The following is a 7,236-nucleotide window of genomic DNA, read 5'->3' as shown; positions in this document are numbered from 1 at the left end:
GATCTCCTGACCTCGTGATCCACCCGTCTCGGCCTCCCAAAGTGCTGGGATTACAGGCTTGAGCCACCGCGCCCGGCCCCACTCTCTCTTTTTATGTTTATTTTTTTTTCCGAATGCAGCTTGTTTGGTCCCATCTTTTCCTCTGCCACGACACCACCAGTCACCCTAGCTGGAGGTGCATTGGCATAATCATGGCTCAGTGCAGCCTTGACCTCCCAGGCTCAGGTGATCCTCCCACCTCAGCCTCCTGAGTAGCTGGGACTACAGGCACGTGCCACCAAGCCTGGCTAATTTTTGTACTTTTGGTAGAGGCGGGGTTTCTCCATGTTACTGAACTCCTGAGTTCAGCAATCCTCCCACCTCAGCCTCTCAAAGTGGTGGGATTACAGGTATGAGCTACCACACCCGGCCTGCACGTCTCTTTCTTTCCCCATTCTAGTAACTGCCCCTGCCCTTTGTCCCTTCAGACCTAGGGCTGGAAAACTTTGCCGCTGCTCATCCTAAGACACTGCACTATTTCTTCCACTCCCTACAGCTTAATTCTGAATAAACCTTCCACCAATTATTGTAATTTGAATATGCCACTGGCATCCTACTGGGGCCCTCGATGACAGGGTCATCCTCTTTATGAGTCTAGTGGGGAGCAGAGCCCACCTCCCCATGAAGCTGAAAATGCCCAATGATGTCTCCCCCACCCTCCCTTATACCTAGGAAAGGACATGGGACTGGGGCTGCCAGTCAGGTACAGCTGCCTAGGTATGTGATTTCCTGAGAAGCAAGCAGTGAAATAAGGGTTTGAGTGCAGGTAATTTATGCAGAGGTGATCCCAGGAAGCACTAGTAGGGGAGAGGAGAAGTGAGCCAGCAGGGAGGGTAGCCAATAAAAAGTACGTTTTCAGCTGGGCGCGGTGACTCACGCCTGTGAGCGTGGGAATCCCAGCACTTTGGGAGTCCAAGACGGGCAGATCACTTGAGGCCAGGAGTTCGAGACCAGCCTGGCCAACATGGTGAAACCCCGTCTACTAAAAATACAAAAAAATTAGCTGGGTGTGGTGGCGCATGCCTGTAGTTCCAGCTACTCAGGAGGCTGAGGCAGGAGAATTATTTGAACCCAGGAGGAAGAGGTTGCAGCGAGCCGAGATCGTGTCACGGCACTCCAGCCTAGGTGACAAAGTGAGACTCTGTCTCAAATTCTTAAAAAAAAAAAAAAAAAAACCAGTGCATTTTCCCACAAATCATCACTGAGCAGCCAGAGCTGTCCTGGAGACAAAGACTGACACGTGCCTCTAGCCAAGGATTGAGGGAGCCAGGGTATTTTCATACACCATGTGTGTCTGCTCCCAGACATGGATGTTAATTTCCCCCTTACTCCACCAAAGGGGCAGGCAGAGCAGAGTCCAATGGCCAGGGAAAACCCTCAGGGGAAGAGGCAGAGGCTGAGTCCAAATGTAGGAACCTGCGCTGGGATGATACTGCCCAGGGGATGCAGGTGCCGACCTTGCTCCCCATGGAATCTGGAGCTGTCATTGCAGGAAGAGGGAGTTTCTGGGGCTGCTGGTGAGAGTATCTAGGGATTATGGGGTCAGAGGAACAACCAGAGGTAGCTAGGGCTCTGCAGCAGTGTCCCCACTGGGCCAGTCTGAGGCAGGATTTAGGGGCACTGTTCCTGGATGTTCAGGCTGCCCAGCCATCCAGGTGACTCTGTGAGATGCCCAGTTAATACATTCTTTTTCTACTTATCTCATCCAGACTTGGCTTCTTTTGCCCACAGTTAAAAGCCCTAGTTGACAACACCATCCCCTTCCCCAACACTAGTGGGGTCATACCCTTGGAACCACCACACAATTGTCCCCCATCCCCTCCCTCCCAATGGCAGGAAGCACAGCAGGGGTCCATTCACGTTCTCCATGATCTGACAGATTGTTACTGATTGCCTCTTCTATGATCCAGGTCCTGGGGCCCCCAAGGACAGAAAGTCATGCTGAGCACCTGTCCCCTTGAGGGCTGCATCCGACAGGAAGACAGACGTGGGCACACTGGAAGCTACAGGTAGTCAGGATGACATTCATTTTCATATGCACACACAGTCTAAGGGGTCTCTTCCAAGACTTGGGGCTGGCATTGACAACAACCCAGGTTTTTTGTTTTTTGTATTTTTAGTGACGAGGTCTTGCTCTATCGCCCAGGCTGGAGTACGGAGTACTCATAGCTTAGTGCAGCCTTGACTCTTGGGCTCTAGTGATCTTCCCACCTCAGCTTCCTGAGTAGCTGGCAGGCACCACCATGCCTGACAAATTTTTTAATGTTTTGCAGAGTCAGGATCTCTCCACATTGCCCAGGCTGGTCTCAAACTCCTGGCCTCAGGTGATCCTCCCACCTTGGCCTCCCAAAGTGCTGGGATTACAAGCGTGAGCCACCGCACCCATCCCCAGCTTTTGTTTTTTAAGCAGTTGCTCCTGCACCATCATCTCCCTCCACACACAGCTTTGTGGTCCTGACAAGCCGGCACAGTGAGCCTGGCATCTCTGATGTGTTTAGACAGAGGAGGTGCCTGCTGGAGGGGAGGTGGTGTAGGGGTGAGGGAGCGAGGGAGTTCCGTGTGGTGAGGGGTCTGCTGCAGCCTTGGGAGGCTGTGGTTCCTCTTGCTCACCAGCATCTCCATTCCTCCACACCACTCCACATCCTGACATCTGCTGCTTCCTCATAATCACAACCTCTCTAGCCCAGGCCCCCAGCATCACTTGCCTGGCCCTCTCCGCCTTTGGCCTCCTCACTGATCTCAGGGCTCGTGCATGCCCCTCACTCACCCTGCAGCCACAGTGATGCCAGCACCCTGCACAGATCCCCTCAGACCCCACCACAACCACCAGCCCCTGCACCTCTATCTAAGGCCTGTGCTGGGGCCCACCCTGCCTGCCCCATCAAGAGGCCAGAAGTATTTGAGAATAGTGTCCATGTCCCGCTCAGTCCAGAAAAACCCGCAACCAGTGGCTGAGGAAAGTTGGTGTATAAGTGCCCCAGCTTACTCCGTCCAGGGAATAACTGTAGGACATATGCCACACTGGCTCCCAGAGTTCTACAGCAGGTGGAAGCTCCATTTGCACACAGAAGTGGCTTGCTTGACCACATACACCGTCTTGGCTGCCTCCCTTTCCTGTCTCACTACCGTACCCCCTCACTGGTATTTTCCAGAGTCACTCCCCCAGTGGAAACTATATACTTGTGGATCTGTGCCTCAGGGTCTGCCTCTGAGGAAACCAGCTAAGTAAGACACACATCTGACTGTGTCATTGACTGGCTCACACTCTATTGACTCCTTGTAGCTAAGCCCTCCTCACTCTTCAGCCTTCAGCTTCAAAGATCACTTACTCCAGGAAGCCTTCCCTGACTGCCAGGTCTAGATCATGCCGTCCTCCACCCTTCCTCTGTAGTCCCCAGCATTTCCCCGTCATAGCACTGTGAAGCCACAAGCCATTTCTATCTTACTCATGGTTGAATCAACTAGTCCAGCACCTGGCATAAATTTGATAAATAAAAAATATTGGATGGATGAGTAGATGGAAGATGAATGAGTGGATGAATGAACCCCACCAAGGAATTTTCCAGCCTCTGCTTGAACTCCCCCAGAGACAGAGAGCTCATTACCTCCTACGGTAACTGTCCCACATTTAGAAGGTTCTAACCATGAGCTCTCATATTACACAGAAGCAAACCTCCTACATAGAAGCCTACACAGTAGGCTACCTACCACAGAAGCCTAACATCCACTCCTGGTTGTGGCTCAAGGATTCTATATATGTAAAACTCTGGTTTTAGCCAAACGTGTTAGTCCTAGCTATTTGGGAGGCTACGGCAGGAGGATCACTTGAGCCCAGGAGGTCAAGGCTGCAGTGAGCTATGATCGTGCCACTGCACTCACTCCAGCCTAAGCAACAGAGTGAGACCCAGTCTCTAAAAATACATACATACATACATAAATCTCTGGCCCTGTTTTCAATGTGGTTAGGCAGAAGGACCACTGGGCTGATTCCAGTCCATGCAGCAGCTTCCCCTCACTCTCCTTCTATGAAGGAGTCTTGGAAGGGCCAGACACTGCCCAGGAGAAGGTGGAGGTGGGGCTGAGCCAGCCGCCCCTCTTCCCTATAGCTGACAACAGAAGTGAGACCCCCCCCTCCTGGGAGGGATGGATGCTCTTGGTTGTTTGCTCTTGATTCTTCGTTCCTCAGTAGACCTCATCACCAACTGGGGTCAATTGCAGCAAGGGCAGCTGTTTCTCTGGGCAAAGCTGGTGCCTACTTGGCCTGGGCAGGTTCTGGCCACAGAGGGACAAGGTCTACCACCTTAGTCTGCTCACAGGATCTCCTCCCCTCCTTTCGCCTACACTGGCTGATGAGGTCCTTTCCAGTCTCGACTTCCACAGCTCAGCTGACCACAGCACTCCCAGGGCAAGGGCAGGCTGAGCATCTGCCAGGTTTTCACCACTGAGGGCAGGAGGATGTGACTGGTGCAGTTGAGACCAAGGTCACAGGTGAGATTTTCAGGGAGTGGTTAGAGTTAGTGATGCACAGAGATAGTCTCAGTCACAGACAGGATCCTGGAGAGCAACCAGGGACTGACATCCAACCTAAGCCACAAATGAAAAGACCCCAGCCACACACTCACCGGAGACCCAGTCATAGAAACCAGACCAATCGTATGAATTCTGACTTCGGTCCAAGACAGATTCCCAACTGCAGTCAGTTCTCTCGTACATTGCAAGCACATAAAACTCTCCCTCCAGACTTGAGTTCCCAGCTGCAAATAAGGAGGCTGGAACTGTGATTTCTTTGCAGCTTTCAGCTTGGAGAGTCTCAGCCCTGATCCTGCAAGCTGTCTAGTCCCTGACACTCAGTGGCATGGCCTGGTGTGTCAGAGGTGTTTGAACCACAGCGACTCCATCTTGAATAGGGGCTGGGTAAAATGAAGTTGAGACCTACTGGGCTGCATTCCTAGGAGGGCAGGCATTCTAAGTCACAGGATGAGACAGGAGGTCAGCACAAGAAACAGGTCACAAAGACCTTGCTGATAGAACAGGCTGTGGTAAAGAAGCTGGCCAAAACCCCTTGAAACCAAGATAGTAATGAAAGTGACCTCTAGTCTTCCTCACTGCTCCTTATATGCTAATTATAATGCATTAGCATGCTAAAAGACACTCCCACCAGCGCCATGACAGTTGACAAATGTCATGGCAACGTCAGGAAGTTACTCTATATGGTCTAAAAGGGGGAAGAACCCTGAGATACAGGATTTGCCTGCCCCTTTCCCAGAAAACTCATGAATAATCCACCCTTATTCAGCATTTAATCAAGAAATAACCATAAAAATAGCCAACAAGCAGCCCTTGGGACTGCTCTGCCTGTGGAGCAGCCATTCTTTTGTTTCTATACTTCTCTGATAAGCTTGCTTTCACTTTATAGATTCACCTCAAATTCTTTCTTGCACGAGATCCACGAACACTCTCTTGGAGTCTGGAACTGGACCCCCGTCCGGTAACAGGTGGGCCCAGCAGCCCTGCCCTCGCCAGTCTGCACAATGGGTACATCCAATGAACAACACCATCTTTCTCATGCTGGAAGAAGCCCTGATCCTATTAACTTTCTCTTCCCAAAGGCTCAGATACTCAACCCTGCCCAAGCAGAACCAGAGCAGCTGCTGCTGTTTGGTGAGGCAGAATCAGAATATTTTGTTTATTGTGGGCTCCAACTGTGCATCTGCACTCATAGTTAATCTCCACAACAGCTGGTTCCCAGTTTCCTCTTAAAAGAGCAGTGACATCAGCTTGCTGGCAGGCAGGACACTGGATTTTTCCCTGGGAAACCCAAACTCCTTGTGAGACTCAACCAACACAAAAGGAGGCTGACCCTGAAGAAAACATACTTGTCTCTCTTTCCTCTTTACGAAACTGCCTTTGCAAAAATTATAACAGTGAGAAAATTGTAACAGTGAAAGAGATCTGATCTGACTAGCTCCCATCTTGCCTTTAACCTCCAATGTGCCATTGGTCATTCCTGGGCTTGGGCCAAGCTAACTTTGGGAGAAATTTAGTTTACAGTCTAACTGATACTAGCCCTTCCCCAAAACTCAACTGCCTTGTAAAACTAATGAAAAACCATCAGGTTAGGAGGATAGGAGGAGCCTGAATTCTGCTAAGATGTAGGCATAAACGATTAACCCCCATTATTCCAAAGGGCACAAGATTTGCAACTTCCGCAATTACTCCTGCACATAACTTCACTACTGAAGAATACCTAAGATTGGCCTTTGGAGATGTTCTTTTAGACTCGCATTTCTGACAACCAGATGGCCCCGCCTGGACCCATGACTCTTGCCTCAACCGCTCCTGTGGTTCCCCCACTCCAGAGGCAGACTCAACAAGCACAGAGACCATTTTCCACACCTCTACAATTGCATCCCCAGCCAATCAGCAGCACCCATTCCCTTGCTGCCAAACTATCCTTGAAAAACCCCAGCCTCTGAATTTTTAGAGAGTGCTGATTTGAGTAATCCACCTTCAGTCACCCATTCAGCTGGCTCTGTGTGAATTAAACTCTTCATTGCAATTCCCCTGTCTTAAAAATCAGCTCTATCTGGGCAGCCAGCAAAATGAACCCACAGGGCATTTGAGGTTCATTTTCACAGTTACATTTATTCACAGGAATCAGCACCATCAGGCACTAGGACCTTCGCACAAGGCTCCGCCAGTGGCAGAAGGCAGTAATTGTGAGGGGACATAGCTACTGCACACGCCTGTCCTCCACCATGGTAGTGTGGGTTCTAGGACTTCATGTGATTTCATTTTGTAAAGCATTTTTCCAAGGTGGAGAAATGGAGAGATCTCACTCCCTTTCCCTGCCCTTCACTTCCATTATTTTTCTCTCACAAACACCAGAAGTAAAATACTAAAAAATATTTCTTGAGCACTTACTATAGTGTTTTAAGGACCATACATGCAACACATGTTGTTTTACGTGACATGTAAATACAACATGTATATGTAATACATATTAGCTCCTTTAGTCTTCCCAACAACGCTGTAAGGCAAATAAGGTTGGTGCAAAAGAAGTAATTGCGGTTTTTGCCATTACTTTTAAATGGCATTACTTTTAATGCCAAAAACCACAATTACTTTAGTTTTAATGGCAAAAACCACAATTACTTTTGCACCAACTTAATACTTATCCCCATTTTAGAAATGAAG

The sequence above is a fragment of the Colobus angolensis genome, unplaced genomic scaffold, assembly GCF_000951035.1.
Source record: "Colobus angolensis palliatus isolate OR3802 unplaced genomic scaffold, Cang.pa_1.0 Scaffold12, whole genome shotgun sequence".
NCBI classification, from domain to species: Eukaryota; Metazoa; Chordata; class Mammalia; order Primates; family Cercopithecidae; genus Colobus; species Colobus angolensis.
Note: the sequence above shows the minus strand (reverse complement) of the source record.